The sequence below is a fragment of the Lynx canadensis genome, chromosome D1, assembly GCF_007474595.2.
Source record: "Lynx canadensis isolate LIC74 chromosome D1, mLynCan4.pri.v2, whole genome shotgun sequence".
NCBI classification, from domain to species: domain Eukaryota; kingdom Metazoa; phylum Chordata; class Mammalia; order Carnivora; family Felidae; genus Lynx; species Lynx canadensis.
Window position 1 is genome coordinate 68,703,835 of NC_044312.2, and position 17,249 is coordinate 68,721,083.

General features: G+C 51.7%; 1 protein-coding gene across 6 annotated transcripts in view; it reads left to right on the forward strand.

The window, feature by feature from the left end:
* Nucleotides 1-17,249, forward strand: part of LOC115524485 (F-actin-monooxygenase MICAL2) — a 223,772-nt gene that overhangs the window by 19,239 nt on the left and 187,284 nt on the right. For all 6 annotated transcript variants that reach the window (XM_030330799.1, XM_030330800.1, XM_030330802.1 and 3 more), the window contains exon 2: nucleotides 6,259-6,326. The gene's annotated coding sequence lies outside the window, so the exon portion shown is untranslated. The remainder of the gene's footprint in view (nucleotides 1-6,258; nucleotides 6,327-17,249) is intronic.

Below are 17,249 nucleotides of genomic sequence, written 5' to 3' on the forward strand. Positions count from 1 at the left end.
GCAGCGCGGGCAGGGAGCTGGCAGATCACCTGCTCGTCGAATTGGGTGCCAGGCCTGCTGTGGGGACAGAGAGGTTATTGGGCCTTTACGGTTGGGATCCCTGGTTCCCTCCAGGATTGTCATATGACCAAAGGAGCAGACACAGGAATGTCTCTGGGGTGTAGGTGAGAAAGATTGTAGGTGGAATGACCTCTAAGACCATGGCTCCGGTGGCCCATCCCTCCCTCAGGCCAGTCCCCCTTCCTTTCTTCCTCCAGCCCGGTCAGTCTCTGCTGCTACGCGCGGCCCGCCTGCCTGGTCATCTCTGCCTCCAGCTCCTTGCTTCGGTTTTTCTGGTCTGCGTCTCCGTCTCCTAAGGCCTGGATCAGCCCTGCCTATTCCAGAAAGGCTTTCTAAACTCTCTCAGCCAAAACTCCCCTTCCTTTCTCCATGCGCCTCTCGGGTGGAGAGCCAGCAGCCCCGAGCTGAGCTCCGCATTTACATGTCATGTAATGTGTTCTGAGCACCTACTAGACAGCAGGCAGCACAGCGAGGCCAGGACTTCAGAGTCTGACCGGCCTGGGTGTATGTTCTAGTTGGGTGACTTGGGGCAGGTGCTCTGATTTCGGAGTCTCAGTTTCCTCTTCTGAGCTTGAGGATGTGGTCCCCACCTCACAGGGAAGTTGTAAGGTTATGCCGTGCAAAGTACTTAGCATGCAGCTCTTGGATCGCAGTAAATGGCTCTCACGTGGCAGCCTTTAACAGTCTTTGCCATGTATTGTTTTGTTTAATCCATACTCTGGCTTTAAAAGGTAGATCTCATCCCAGAAAGGGGGACAAATGAGCCTCCGTGATGAAATGAGTCGTCCGGCGTCTCAGGACACATGGGCACTGAGGCTGGCGATGGGGGGGGCCACAGTGTTCTTTCTACTGTCTCTGCTTCCCACGTCCAGCCCCGTTTCCCTCACTTTTGGGTATTCTTCACAGCCTCTGCTAGGGCACTCAGCAAATGTTGATTGAATGGTTGTTTTCCTGGCTGGTTTAAAGAGAACCAGGTTGGGGTGGGGGTGGGGGAGGGGGGAAACGGGACCCTCTCGAGCATTCCAGCCCCTTTCAGATTTCTAGCTGACCCAGCAGAACCCTCCAGTGTACTGCCTGCCCCTCTAACACCAAGCAGAGCTGTGTAGCCTGCACCTAGCCCAGTGCGTGAAACCAAATCATGCCCTGAGGGAAAATCAGCCGGTTCCTTCTGATTTATTTATTTTTAAATAGCAGAGCTATTTATACTGCAAAGCTTTGAAAAGAAAAAGAGAAGTAAGGGAAATACCTGCCTGGATAATCCCCTGTGACTTGGGGCTGCTAGAAAACAAAAAGAATGGCCATTAGCTGGCAGATGGGCTCCAGGCAGAGTGTGGCGTTGTGAAATGTGTGCCTGTGAGGGTCAGTGGGAGAGGCCTCTTGGGAATGGCTTAGCCAACCTCCCCCACGCCCACAGGTGTAGCCCTGCCCTCACCTGGCCAAGGCCACTCTGCTCCACCTTACTGTAGTCAGGGCGACATGTTGGAAGCTACCTTCTCCGGCTGAGTCTCCGTCTGTACCAGCTGGCGTTTGTGTCTCCATAGTCCTCACTCCGCTGGTTGTTTCCTTTTATTGCCTGTGCCGACTTTGGTGTCGGGCTCCGGGGACCTCGCATGCTGGTGTGCGTATTCACCCCACGGCTAACGGCTGCAGGAGACGGGGAGGCGATCAGTGTGTTTTTGTTCTTTGTTTTTGCTCCCAGGCCGGGGTTTTGGTTTTTGTTGTTGTTGTTGTTTTCTGTTTCTCTAAAACTCTTGAAAGCACATGTGGAGATAGAGCTTCCTTTCCTGGAGGGAGTCGAGAGGCTGCTGTTAGGAGGCCTGGGGTACGGGAGACTGTCTTTGGTGATGGCCCAGAAGGCGGTGAGACAACGGGACAGGGTTTAGCACAGGACTGCACCTGTAGCTGCACCTGGTAAGCCAGCATCTCTTGGGAACGGTGAATGAGAAAAAAACAAAAACAAAACCCCAGAGCCCACAGAACTCTCCCCAGGATCTAACAGGTGTGGCCTGGCTAAAACCCCCGGAGACATGCTGTCTCCATAGCATCACACTGCGGCTCTTGGAGATGAAAATAACTAATGTGCAGAGAAGGAAACGTGCCCAGGGACTCACTCCGGATATCCACGATGCTACCTGTCCTGTCAGTGCCTTATGGCAGCCCCTTTCTCTGGGAAGCTGTCTCTGGGCAGGGGTGGAGGGTGGGTGGTAGATGAGGGGGCAGCGGCCCAGGACCATCTTGCTTGGGTGGTCTTAACACAGGGGTGAGAGGCAGCAGAGGGGCCTGTGTGGGGAGGTCTCAGGCTCAGGACCAGAGCGGGCTGAGGTGGCGGCATGGCGGGCGGACCAGGCATCGGGCACGAACACTGTGACCTTGCTGAGTTAAACATCTAGCTTTCTGCGTCTCCGTTTCCCCAACTGGAAAGTGGGTCAGATGAGCATCCAGCTCCTAGGACTGTGCTGAAAGTTCAAGGCGATTGCACCAGGGAAAGAGCCACATGTTGAAGGACTCAGTATGGTTTCCCTTCTCTTACTCCCCTTCCTTCCTCCTCCGAAGAGTTGTTTCAAGCAACTGCCTGGAGTTGTATTTTCCCCTGAACCACAGTGAAGCCCATGAAAATGCTCATGGTGAGGAGGACCCACGTCTGAGCCTGGGTCCCCATCCAGGAATGCCAGGACTGGGCTGTTCACATGTTTGGTTCTGGCATCTTCCTCTGCCAGGAAAGGCATCGGTCCAGGGGCTTGCAGAGGCCTCCTTTGACCTCAGTTTGCAGAGACACCTTGCTGCACATGTTTGCTTTTCCTTGGCTGCCTGGGGCTCCCTGAGAGTGTGCAGCTGGCTTTCCTTCCTGGGTGGGATTTAGCGATGATAAAGCGGCCAGTTGCCGAGTGCTATTGTTAGTTGAGACTCTCAGTTTCAAGTGACAGGAACCCAACTTGAATGAGCTTAAGCAAAAATGGGATACCTTGGAAGGTTCTAGTGGAGATTTAAAGACCCAAAGGAAATGCTGCAGAATCCAGCCCTAGGGAGAGAGCAGGTGACCTCCAGCATCCCTGCTCAGCAGTCCATGGCTGCAGGCAGCTCCCAGCTGACCCTGCACACACTTCCACGCATTCTGAGGACCGGGCCTTTCCCAGGTTTTTCAGATTAGAACCTGGCCCAACTTGGAGCAGGTACACACCCTTTGTACTCAAGATTGTGGCCAAGGAGTAAAGGTTCTCTGATGAACCTGTCTTGAGTCCCATGACGATCTCTGTGGCTGGGGAGTGGGAGGTGGGGTGGAATCTGTATTGGAACAAAGGGAGAAGGATGCTTGTAATATTAGTAATTAAGAATAATGCTAACTTTTCTTGAGTGCTTACTTTGTGCCAGACATTCTTCTAAGGTCTTTACCTATGTAAACTCATTTAATCGTTGCAATCAATCCCGCTTTCTATGCTAGGGAGCTAAGGCACAAAGAGGTTAAGCAATCTGCCCAAGGTCCCATGATGAGCTAGTAGGGAGAGCTGGCATTGCACCCGAGCAGAGGACTCCAGATGTGCTCTTAACCATCCGCTCTAACCCAGATGATACAATGCATAGACGTCACCTCCAAGCACTTTGAACTACACACCTGGGCCGCATTGTTAACAGCAATACCTCACTTGCTCTTCACAACCACCCTGCGGAGTGGGTACCAACAGGAGTCCCATTTTTAGATAGGAAACTGAGGCTCACAGAAATTATGTGACTTGTCCGTGACCATCAGACTCCTTGAAAGTGGCAGAGCTGGGGTAGGAGCCCAGGCTTGCCTGGTTCCAGGATCTGAGCTCCTGGACCACTTCCCTGGGCAGCCTTGGCATTCAGGTGCTTCTCTTGCTCCGGTGACTGTAATGGAGAGCGGACCTGGGTCGGCATCTGAGCCTTCATTCTTTGTCCAGGGGGTGGGGCTGGGGTATGGAGACCTTGGCACACCGCTGAGGGGCCACCTTTGTGGTTCTGGGCCAGCCAGTCTTGGTGCATCTCACACTAACTTACCCCAAGGGGTTCTTGGACAAGCCTTACATGCCTCTGACCTCTGGATTTCTTCATTCCTTCATTCGACAAGTATTGATGGAGTGCCTGGTGGTCCCAAGTGCTTGGGGTCCCTCAGTGAAGACCCTGACGCAATGGAGCTAGAGCAGAGGGAAAGGTCCCCTGAGGTACGCTCATGTCCCTTGAGATCATGAGGCTACTCAAATATGGCAGGACATCTTTGCTGCACCACCCAAGTCAGGTCCGCAAGGGCCTGGAGACTTCGTGCCTCTGCTTGGGACTGGTGAGGTGGCAGGTGTCAGAGGAGACGTTGTTCCCTCGTTCTGTTACAAAGGGACGCTTGTGTCAGGGAGCGCACATGGGCATGGCATCAGGCCAGCTCCCCTGGGAGTCCCAGGCTGCTGTGGCCAGTGCTGATCGCGTCCCCAGGTAAGGCTCTTGCCTGTGCCATGCCTCAGTTTTGCCCTCTGTGATGTGACTGTACTTCCTGCCCCACACGGTGGCTGGGAGGATTGTCTGAGATAGCACGTGCTAACTACCCATCACAATGCCCGGGCGCGGATTAATCCTTTAGATTCGTCTTTTAACAACCGACTAGCTTTGTAGGTGGCTCTAAAAGTCAGGGCCCGTAGAGGGGGCCAGCTAAAGGGTCTTTGGTGAGGAATCACCAATTAGGTCTAGTTTCTCATTCTACAGATGAGGAAACTGAGGCCCCTCGAGGGGAAGGGAGGTGCTTGGCCCTAGTACCTTCTGGTTTAGTGGATTTAAGGGGAGTTCGAAGTGTGTTTAACTGTTGGTCAGACAGAGGGTTTGAGTTGGTCCTCGGGTTGGCTGGATCGCAATGTGCCCAGGCCTGTGTGGGAATCTGACCCTCACAGACTGGTCCAGAAATGCCCGCCTGCATCCCACTGTGTGGACAGTCCAGTGTGCTTCCCTTGAGAAGCAGGTGGCAGATAAGGGGAGCCCTCCGGCCTCTCTGAGCCTACAGCTCAGGCTGATAGAATGTGGGTGAGGCCTGTTTGCCAGCCGCCATGTTCCAGACGGCCCGAGAGGTGTGGCTTGATAACGATGATCACGATGGGCATGGTTGTAGCCTCTGCCCAAGTGGCTGCCCTGGGAGCTCACCACGGCCGTCCTAGGACCCCTCCCACCTCGGTGTGGTGGGAAAGACCACGAGCAGAGGGTCAGCCTGCCCTGGTCTTAAATGCAACTGTGCCACAGAGCCGTGGCAGGGTCCTTCTGCTCTCCAGACCTGTCTTCCTGTCTGTGAGGAGCTACGGAGACAGATCACGTCTAGTCGAACAGCGTGCGTTCAATGCATGGCCAGTGCTCAGTACATAGTAGCTACTTTCCGGTTCACAGTCTGAGAATTCCCGAAAGTGAGCTCAAGTCCCAGGTGCTTAACACAGTTCACTGTGCGTAGAGAGAACACATGTGTGATTATGGGGGCAAGGAGGTCCACAACCCTGTTGAGCGAAGTGTGCCTCTGTCTCTGGAGTATGTGTGTTGCCTCTGGCACATCTCAATCTTCTCATCTTAACTTTTGAGGCTACCTCTCAGGAATTTGGAGTTGTCAAAGTAAATCCTTAGAAATGTTTTCTAACTCTGGGCTCCATTTCCAAACAGGTGTAGAGGTATTTTCTGCAGAAGCAGTAGGATGTGACCAAACCATTTGGGTGGTCATCGGAAGCCAAGATAATTGTTTAGGAAACTCAGCCATGAGCAGATGGTCCACTTTTATAACTTCCTAGTTTATGTAGTGTTTTGGATCCTTTCCACCTTGGGAAATGTGACAGATTTCACGCTGGTGACTTATTACCAAGTTTTTACACCAGCTTGACTTACTTTCAGTGTGTCTTCAGCTTAGAAATTCTGGCACTTTCTGTTTCTACTAAAGTAATCTTTACCATCTTACTTTCTCTGCAAGTCTTCAGGTAGAGATGTGATAAACCCTTAGGGTGCGCAGACAGTGGACACAATGGAATTTGTTTAACCACCTTGCAATTCCTTTATTCATATGCAAAACTTGGAGCACGGAGAGAAATCCTCTGTGCATTTCCTCTAGTTGGGTAGTGTTACTACAGGGCAAAGTACACAACCTGGGGGACCTCTTAGCAGGGAGAAGATATGAGGCTGTAATGTAAGATAATGTAACTGACATTCATTGCCGGGCTCTTGTTTTTAAAGGAACATGGCAACCTGTGCGTGGCTCTTCCTGCAAGATGACTTTAGTCACTGCGATGCCTAAGGATCAAGTAAGTCTCTTTTCTACCATCGGGTTGACCTTGGGGAGCTGGCGTCAGGCTTCAGAAAGGTGTAAGGGCGCCTGCACTCTTTCTTTAAACCCAAGTGAATTGTGATCCGGTTTGGAGAAGCACTGGCTGGTGAAGGCCTCCGTTCCCACACCCCCCCCCCCCCCCCCGCCCTGTCTTTGCCTGACAACCACCCCACCGTTGCAGGGCCCTCCATGCTGTCAGAGGAGGGAGGGAGGCGGGGCTTGAGACTGAGATGTGGCTGGGACCTAAGTCAGTGGTCTTTGGGCAGGGGGACACTCTGCCCCTTCTCCCCTTAGAGCAGCAGCTCAGATGTCCCGACTCCAGTCCCAGTTCTGATGGTGTTTCCGTCTCCTGCTGGCCCAGATGTGTGCCAAGGCAAGAATCTGGCTGGGCAGCTCCTGCAGGGAGTGACTGCACAGCACTCCACCACTTGTCCAAGATTTGAAAATGTGATTGCGGCATCTTCCTCTGCTTGGCTTCCCTTCTTAGGAGAACAGACCTGTTTACCTCTTTCTGTAGATTTGGCAAGTCCACGGAGGCAGGCTTGGGGGCCTGGGAGGCTTGGTGTGGGCAGGAATCAAAATGACTGATTGGCATAGTCACCCTCAGGAACTGTCTTGGGAGCCCCCACTGCTCTCCCCAGCTCTGCTCTGTTCCCCTGCTCTGTCTCTACGCGCTGCCAGAACCTCCCAGAAGACAATCTGAACATCACTGCCCTGGTGGCCTTCAAGGCCCCCTCCTGTTAGACCTCAGCCTCATTTTCTGCCTCTCTCCTTTGCCCTGGCTTCAGTCCCACAACTCCTGGAATAGACGTCCACATCTGGGACATGCCATTCCTTCTAGAAGCTTCCCTCCCTTCTCCAGGCAAAGTTGGCGCCTCCTCCTCTCCACTCCCATAGTGCTTTGTTCAGACTGCAGGTGCATGACCGGCCGAGTTAAGGTTTGCTCACTTGTTTGTCTCACTCCCTAGCTGTGGGAGCCTTGAGAGCAACGACCCATCCTCCAACCTTCCTGTCCGAGCCAGGCAGTGCCATCCTGGAGGCCCAGTATTGGGCACGTGGCAGGGCGTCGGCAGCTGTTTGTTGACTCAAGGAATTCAAACCCCAAGATTTCTTCAGGGCTTTGTGGCTCATGAAGCTCTACCGCAGTGTCTGGTGGGAACCTCACTCCCTGGGAGGAGTGGTCCAATCAGCCTCACTTATTTTATAGACCTGGAGACAGAGGTCTGGGCAGTCAGCTAACTTGCCCCCGCCCCGGCTGCAGCACATAAGAACCAGGACGCTTGTCTCCTATGGCCAGGCTAGTCTGGTTTCTGTAATACTGAATTTTATAATTAGAGAGAACCCAAGAGCTTATTTAGCACAAACACCTCATTACCAGATAGGGACACTGAAGCCTGGCCTGAAGATACTTTCTCAAAGTTACCTACCTAACTGGTGCCAAGTGGAGAATTGGAACGTGGGCCCTGGACTTCCAGTCTGGCATCTTTCCTCTCCTCCCCTTTCCTCCTCAGCCTCCCTTCCTTACGTAGACACCAGAGAACATTTTGGGACCATCATTCTGCAGTTCCAGGATGGTGAAGGACTTCTAGAATGCCCTGAGTTAGAGGGAACATAGGGAAGAATAGAACTGGCCCTGCCTCTAGGGGCTTCCCTGGAGGTGTGAGACTGGGGTGGGTCCTGGTGGAGGGGAGGGGGAGGAGGGGATCAGAGAGCATCATTGCCCAACCCAAGGCTGGAGCAGGGTGGGGGAGGGGCAGTAGGCAGCCAGGTCTGGGCATTTAGAGGCTGGCCTGGGGGGCACTGAGGAGCTATGGGAGGTGACATCCTGAACAACAGACCAGGAAGGGGTTGGCTGGACCTGGGAAAAGCTACTGCAGGAGTTCTGATTCTTAGTGTCCTGGCAAAGAGGTCCTGATAAGACTGTCTGCTGTGGCCTGAGAATTCTGCCTCTTTCCTAGAGAAACAGAATATAGAGTGTGTCCCCAGAGAAGGGTCGGGCAATGGGCAGTGAGTTCCATCGTTGTCTGAAATGTATACGGGGAGGGATGTGTATGCCGACTCATTCCTGTTTTGCCCAGATGAAGTTTTGTTTCTGACTGACCACACTTCCAGGTGGCCTTTCCCCCGCTCTCAGTCATAGGGCTTTCCTGGGTCTTTCGTTTACCCAGGCCAGATACAGGACCAGGCAGGTCCTGGGTCCTCTGTTTATACTCTGCCCCTTCTTGCACCTTCTGGGGCATACCGACCGGAGACTGGGACTGACCACAGACTCCATCTCTGCTTGGTAGATTGAAACATAACCTTTGCCCAAATTACAGGAAATGTGAGGTTTGCCACAGAGGTACCTCGGGTTATTTTCCAAACATGGCCAGGTCAGAAGCTTCTCTAGGGCAGGAAAAGCATGCGGCTTCTCTCATTATTGTTTACACCTCAGGTTTACTTGCACTTTCCATTTTAAAAAGATCAATTTCACCTTCATAATAAGGCAGGAGGATTCATTCCCATTTTGCAGATGAGAAAGTTAACTTAAATTTCTACCCTGCCCAGGGTAGTATAGCCACCTAAGGTCTGAGCTGGGATACTGCCCGGGCCTCCTGTTTACAAATTCCATGATCTTTCGAAGCTGCTAAGCTCCAGCCATATGTAAATCCTTGGAGGGCATAGGACTTCAGAGGAGCCCAGTAACTATTTGTTGAACGAATGAACTTTGGCTCTTTTGGGGAGGCAGGCGGGAGGCACTCTCCACCATAAATGGATCCTCTTGGGCAGCAAAGGGAACACTACCCGGTGAAGTATTTGCATTTCTTGCCATGATAAGGAGCTGGTGAGTTCTCTTCTCACTCAGCCTCACCTCCAGGAACTGGGTCATGCACACTGAATAATTAATTCCTTGAATCTTTTACTCTGAGCTTCCTCCTCCTGACGTTGAGGTGAGCTGTCCAACATGGGTCTTTGAAAGGTCCTTGGCAGAGGCAGATCCTAGCGTTGTAATAAACATTCAGATGATCCATCTAATTGCTCACAATGACTGTTCTTGACCTAATCAGGCCAGGTTTCCAGTGGGTTAATTCCATCTGCCACTTTTCCCCACTGACCTCCTTTAGACCGAGGAAGAGGGAACCTTGTGATCGTCTTAGATATTCAGGTTTCTGTAAGACAGGAGGGCTCACCCCTCCCTTCTCACTGACCTCTAAGCTCCTCAAGATTTTGTGGCAAGGGCTGGAGAAAGAACAATTAAACCGTGTCAGCCTGGGAAGGAATGCACGGGGGGTCAGGGAGACAGTTATCAAAATATCTTCTGGGCCTGCTCTTCCCCTAAGTGGCACTTGGGTCATGTTTCTTAGAGTCTGTAGGGGATCCAACTGGCCTCATTAGAGTACCCTAACTAGGTCTTGAGGTCGACGGAGTAGAGTGGAAAAAAGAGTGGGCTGAGGCCAAGACCCACGTTCTAGTATTGATTGTCCACAGCTTAGCTGCATGGCGTTGGGCCACTCAGAACTTCACCTGTCCCCAGACTTATTAAGGAGATAAGGGAGGCATCGAGGGTTGGGTAGCATCTTAAGGAGCTTCCTGGAATTCTGTGATTTTTCAGTGCTCTCTCTGTCCTTGTGATTAGCTCTGTCACCTTCTCCAGGTCACCTCCTCCTAATGTGGCTGGAGATTGCTTCTGTAGACACTTTTCTCCTGGCCATCATAGCCTCTCCCCTACCCCACCCTGGGACATACCAGAGTACAGATAAGAACAGCCTATTGCTGCCCTAGTCTCTTGCCAAGCACCTTGGGGAAAGTCTAATGTTTTGATAGAGAGTTGGGAACCTAGGAGGTGCAGGTGGTATTAGAAGGGAGTGAGAAAAATCTTTGAGTGGAAAGAAGCCAGCCCAGATGACCAGGGGTTGTTGGGATAGCCAAGCTCTGAATGCCACAAGTTACCTGGAGTTGAGTTGTTTGACCAGAGAGAGCAGATGAGTCCTTAAGAATATGGCCTCAAGCCTCTCCTCTTCTCAGCCAGCCAGGCTCTGTGCTCAGGACTGACCAGACACTCTGGAGCAGTAAAGTTCTAGTGTTGGTAGAAGCCTGCTCAGTGGGAGCTAAGAGATGTCTCAGATGGATAACTAGCACAGAAAGGGGAAGGGCTGAGAAAGGTGGGGTTGCCTCTAAGATTTATGATCTTAGTGTGTTAAAGCTGGGAAGAACCTATAGAACATGGAATCGAATTCTTCTGTTGTATGGGTAAAGAAATTGAGGCCCAGAGAGAGAACTTACCAAGACCCAGAAAGCAAGCTAGTGGGAGAATGGAGATGAAGGCCAGGTCTCCCGATTCCCAACTTTGGGAATCAAAAACATCATATGAGGGGCACCTGGGTGGCTCAGTCGGTTAAGCGTCAGACTGGCTCAGGTCACGATCTCACGGTTGGTGGGTTCGAGCCCCGCGTCAGGCTCTGTGCTAACAGCTGAGAGCCTGGAGCCTGTTTTGGATTCTGTGTCTCCCTCTCTGCCTCTCCCCTGCTTGCTCCCTGTTTCTCTCTCTCCAAAATAAATAAATATTTAAAAAAACAACATCATATGAAGTGGCTTTCCCCCCAGCGCCCTGCTGCCTCCTCACATGGTTCCAGCCACCACACTTTCCACTTCTCTCTTTGACCCTGCGCTTGATTGTCTAAGGTGTGAGCGGGGCCCCACTGCTGCCACCTCATTGTTTATTGGGGGCCTAATAAAACCTGGGTGCAACCGCGCGGGGAGGTGGAGGCTCCTTCTCATGTGCGGGCTGTTTGGCTTATACTTAGTGACTTACCACTGTTGAGCCAGCATTATTCTGTTTTATGGCGTCTCTTGGGGTGAAAGGTTAATTTAAGACCGGAAACGAAGGCTCGAATCTGCCAGTCTCGGCAGGAGTGGCCTCTTGTGGGTTTGCCACTCAGACGCAAATCACCTTTGTTGCTAAGCAGGCCTCGTCCTGAGAATCTGAAGCTAAGGGTGTGGACTGAGTGTGCTGCCTGCCCTGTCTCTTACTCTGAGAGAGGCCACTTTGGGTGGCAGGCTGGCCACCTTATCACCGTGTTAATGGCCCATGAACTGGCGTGGAAGCCATTCACTTTTTTTTGGTTCCTTTTTTTTTTTTTTTTCAACGTTTTATTTATTTTTGGGACAGAGAGAGACAGAGCATGAACGGGGGAGGGGCAGAGAGAGAGGGAGACACAGAATCGGAAACAGGCTCCAGGCTCTGAGCCATCAGCCCAGAGCCTGACGTGGGGCTCGAACTCACGGACCGCGAGATCGTGACCTGGCTGAAGTCGGACGCTTAACTGACTGTGCCACCCAGGCGCCCCCAACCATTCACTTTTTTAAAGTAGGACCCCACTTGGTTTCACGTTTCCTACTGAGCTCCACAACACGAGTGGGCATAACGTTGTGTGTGTTACCTTGTCTGTTCCCCTTGGCAGCCCTCTGAGAGGTGGCCGTACTTACTGGTTGTACTGAGAAGGAAACTGAGGCAGACACAGGCTAATGAACTCACAGGGGCCAGGGCTCAGAGGCTGACCCCGCCACCTGTTCTCGTTCCACATCTCAAGTGGCCTCTCTGTTAGCACCGAGAGGGGAGGGCTGGGGCTAAATGGGCTGGGCGTTGATTGGGGCGACCAACATTTATTATGTGGCTTCTGAATGCCAGGTCCTGGGCTGGGTTGTGGGGACGCAGGGGTGAGTAAGCCCTAGTCCCTTTATTCCCAGGAGCTTGTGCCTTGGCCTGACAGCAGGACAGGTGCATACGAAGTTACAGTCGCCATTCTAACTGTTGTCATAGACACATCAAGTGTTCTTGAAGCACTGAGAAGAGAGCCTCACACAGAGTACCTGCACTGAGCACAAGCTGGGGGACTTGGGAATTGAAGGATGAATAGGAGATTACTAGGTAGATAAGAAAGCAGGCTTCCAAGAAAAAGGTGTGGTGGTATGGAAGGGCTTGATGCAGGACTCACAAGTAAGGAAGAGTTTTCTTCTTCGCTGAGGGTGGAAGGGGTGGGACATTTAACTGAGAGATAAGCTGGGGGAGGAGGGGGCGTGGTTGGCACCAGAAGGTTAAGGGCTTTTGTGAAACACGTGCTAACTCTGTAAGAGTCGTTGAAAGAAACCTCAGTAGGGACCAGCGAAGATTCTCCAGATATGAATTCTCCAGGCACCTGAAGTACCTTTCCCTGTAGACACGTGCATGAGGCTTGTTTTCAGACTGTCTGTGTCCATTTTTTACCTCTTGTGTGTCACGCACCAGTGGAGGTGTTTATTGATAGGGCGAAGGCATCAGAGTGGGACCGGCCACGCTGACAGTTCATGTGTAAAATGTCTCAGATTCCTCTTGCCAAATAAGCTGATAACAAACACCCTTGTGAGTTCATGCGCAGACTGTCTCTCCAGGGACTGCTTTGCATTCCAGACGGGGCCACACAATCTTTCTGCAGGAGCTGGGGCTGGGGTGAGAAGGCTACTTAAAAATAAAGACCAATGAAAATATATCGCTGTTTTTGAAGATGATATTTACAAGGCAAAAGGATCCAGGAAGCAGATGATTTGCCATGAGAGAGAGCAAGAATCTTTAAAAATATCAGCTCTTTAGAGTGGGAGGAGTCACGGAGAGAGAGAGAGAGAGAGAGAGAGAGTGTGAGTCAGTCAGTCCTGCGGGAGCCCTGGTCTCTCCCTTCATGGATGAATCCTTGTGGAGGTCTGTCCCAGGAAATCCGTTTTGGAAACAGAGCTTTGAGCCTCACTTGTCCTTCATGTGAAAAACTGGAGAGCAATGTGGAGTCGAAGGCTTCACGCCTGCATGGGTCTCTTCTGTAGCTCCTGGGTTTTGTGTTTTTTTTGTGTGAAGAAAGAGAAATTCCTTTCTGAGACAGCTGCTGCTTATTTTAGCGAATGTGTTTGTCAGAACATGAGCCCAGACACCAAGAGAGGAGTCCAATATCTTTGTTGAGCCAACCCAGCTTTCTTCTGTTGGGATGGTAGGACACTGTCTCCCTAACCTCCACAGAAAAATCAGCAGCATGGTCCCACCCGTGATGTTCTCCCTGCACTGATGTCTGTTGGGCTGTGGGGCAGTGAGGGACAGGGGTCAGGGTAGTCTCTGGTCCTGGAGCGCTAATCCCAGCATCTCTGAGCTCACAGACCATGGCCTTTGTGTGTTCACTGGGAGAGCTGGGCGTCCGTGTCCTCAGAGCCATGGTGCCCTTCCACACAGGTCCACATTGCTCTCTGTGCCAGCCTCGTGGTCATGTGCCAGTGGTGTGGAATAACCTGTCAAGCCAATAATCTCAGGTGCACCTGAGTGGCTCAGTCACTTAAGCATCTGACTCTTGATTTTGGCTCAGGTCATGATCTCATGGTTGGGGAGTTCAAACCCTGCATCACGCTCTGTGCTGACAGTGTGGAGCCTGCTTGGGATTCTCAGTCTCCTTCTCTCTCTGCCCGTCCCCAGCTGGCATGTGTGCATTCTCTCTCTCTCTCTCTCTCTCTCTCTCTCTCTCTCTCTCTCTCTCTTTCCCTCTCTCTCAAAATAAATAAATAAACATTAAAAAAAATCTCAGAGGTCAGTTCAGCAGTTTAGTGTCTTTTAGGGACTCATTCTGCCCTGTTTTATCAGAGAGACCTTTCTGTATTTACTATCTGGAAACTTCATTGGCTTTATAGAACTTTTGGGAAAATAGTTCCCAGGAGGCCTCAGTTCCTCTGCACAAATGAGGAAATGGACCAAACTCTCTCTCTCTCTCTCTCTCTCTTTTCTTCTCAGACATCTAAACTTCTCTCTGATAACAGTGTATTTGACTTGGACAGAGAACCCCCTTGGGTGGGTCATGCTGGAGTAGAGAGAAACTTTCTCAGAGCTTTCTTGCTCTGCCTCTGGCCCATTCACTCCTCCGAGGTCACATCTGAGAACTTTGCAGTTGTGTTCATTTTCCTGGCATATGGTCATCTGTGTCTGTGGGGAAGGTATGGATAAATAAGTAGGCAGCAAATAAATCCTCCTGCTTTCCAGCAGAAGCGAAAAGGAAGGGAACAGCTCTCAGACTGGGCTGCCAGAGTGCTTTCCATGAAGGAGCATGCCCTTCGGAGAAAACCCCTTTGGTCCTTGGTGCAAAGGGCATCACAGATCTTCCATCCCTAGACTGAACCTAGAGGGAGGGCCAGATGATCTTTAAGCCGCATCCAGAAGTGTCCCCACTCAAGACCAAGTCTTGTTTTTAGGGCGTAGAACAAATAAACAAACAAACCACAATGACAACAGCATTACCACTGGAAATGCTGGCCCCAAGGAAAGCAGTCTGTCCATTCTGCTGGTCACCCCAGCTTGCCCAGCCCACTCCCGCTTGGTGGAATGTCCCGTGCTGGGGCCTCCCAAGAACCTCCTGCTGAGTGTCCCTGTCTGGTCGTGTGGCTTGTCTACAGCACAGGGGATTTCACACTGAAATCACAGATCCTGGCTTCTCAAGTGCGTTGACATGTCCGTAGGCTTTGAACAGCCCATTGGGCTTTTCTGACTCAGGCAGGGCTTACCCAGCCCTGCAGGTGCACACACCTGCTTATAAAGGCTGAATGCAGTTTACAGGCCCCTGTGTGGAGACTGGGGTCAGGGGTGTGGCCGGCTGGTCTGCTAGCTGGGTGGAAGGCTTAATGGGAGGAGTGGGCAATCATGTCCTGTGCCCCTGCCCTGGGCATAGCCACATGGAGGCTGGCCGACTGCCAAGGTCCAGGGAGGTGTTATTTACATTGCTAATAACATTCATGACAGTATTAACAACAAAGCAGTATAATTACATATCAGGAAATTGATTCTGAAATTCAAGGTCTATAATTCAAATGAAAAAAATTTGGGAGCCTTTCAAAAGCTAACTCTAAAGGTGTTATAGCACAAGCTGTTCTGTCCCTCCTGAAACAGATCGTTGACTGCTAGAGGTTCATTTATTCAACAAATGTGTAGTGCCTACCTACCAGGAGTGGGCACCTCACCGGCACCGAAATGACAAAGGTAAAAATGAGTAGACGGCTCGTTAATGGCTGAATATGTCAAATAGGGGCATAATATAAAAAGTCGAATTGTTTGAATCTTTGACACCAATTGAATGCCAGTTGTGTACCCAGAACTGAGCTGGGTACTCTGGGAAATGCAGGGAACCAGACAAAGGACGGTGGCCTTTTCCTTAAGAAGTTTATACATGAGTCACCCAGACAAGATTAATGCACAAAAAATGTGTTGGGGTTCAAGGCTAAATGAAGTGCCAGATAGTCTGGTCTCTGCCCTGTGTACGATCCCTGTGTTATGACTGCTTGTCTCCCCCTGCCCCCACCCCTGCCTGGATGGCAGTTTCTCAGAAGCTGGGGGCGCAGAACTTGCCCACCTGCTCTTCACAGCGCCTGGCGATGCCCCAGCTAAAGCAGGTTCTCAGTGAATGGAACGAGTAGAACTCTATGTGGGTAGTGATTCCCAGACCTGGCTGGGCCACAGAACTCCCTGGGGAGTCAAAAGCATTCCCCTCCTCCCCCCACCTTGGCCATCAGGCTACATAGATTCTGTTTGGGAGTGGGGCCAGGAAGCTGTATTTTGAGACCCTTCCTGGTGAATCGATGGTAGAGCCAGGTTGGGTGGCCTCTGGCGTGGACTCCAGGAGGAAAAGAATGCATAGGAAAGAAAGGTCAGTAAGGGGCCGGGAAGCTTCCATGCCTCTGGTGCCACTTCTCTGAGCTTTTCTTCAGGCCACCCATCACTCCATCCTGTGTGTCCACACCGCTCGGTTATCATGGCAGCCATTACCCATAATTATTATTGAAATGTGATCCCCTGAGTGGACTGTGCAGTTCCTGTGGGAGACAGGACACAGTAAGTCTTCAGTTAGCATCGTGGGGCATGCCCCCACTCTAGAGGATGGGTAAGATTGGAGCAGGGCTGGGAGGAGGAGGGCGGAGGCTGGATGTGGAGCACTTCAGGGGCCCACCTGTCTGACGCAGCCACAGCAGAGCGCTAATACCTTTGGGAATCGAGCCTAACAAGGAAATAGGGGCTGCACCGGAGGCCTGGTGAGCCCATCAAGGGGGTTTACACAGAGGGGTGTAGGGAGCCCTGAGGGCTTTGGGAACAGGGTGGGGGCGGTTCTAGCTGAGAAGTAGAGACTGGGTGGGAGGCCCCTGCGGTAATCCTGGTGGCAGTAAGATAGAGCAGTCACACTTTGAGCCGCCACATAGCCTGGGTTTTGTAGCCACTCTTGCTTGGGTTTTACCCACAAGCAGTGGTCACTGGGCACCTACCATTGCTAGAGGCACAAATCCCAGGCTCGAGAGCTCACAGTCCAATGAGGCAGGCAGACCTGTAAGTGGATCCACGCAATAGGATGTGTGAAATGATCATCGGAACCTCCACAGGGTACGGTGTGGGGAAGGGGGTGAGTGGAGGCCCGAGCAAGACTTCAAAGGAGAACAGTGCAGCCTAGAACGCTGCCTAGCCAGGCATCATTGTGTTTGATCCTCACATAGCCCAGTGGGGTCAAGACTATTATTATCCCCATTTTATGGATGGGGAAACTGAGGTTCAAAGAGGTTTGGTAACTCATCCAGGCACACACAGCTAGTAAATGGTGTGTCGTGTTTCTAATAAGTCTGCCTGACTCCAGGGTCCAAACTGGGACCCCTGGTACTGTGCTAGCTTTGGTGTTTCAGCTCTAGAGCCCCCCAGGTTTTCACCAGATAAAAAAGAATGCGCATTGGCATGTTAGAGACACAGCACAAGCTAAGGCACAGGCAGGGAGTTGTGGAAGAGCCTGGCTTACTAGGGACTGCGGGTGGCTCAGTAAGCCAAGAGTACAGGGAAGGGGAAGCATTGGGGGGCCGGCCAAGGGCAGGCAAGAGGTGAGTCACAAAGGTG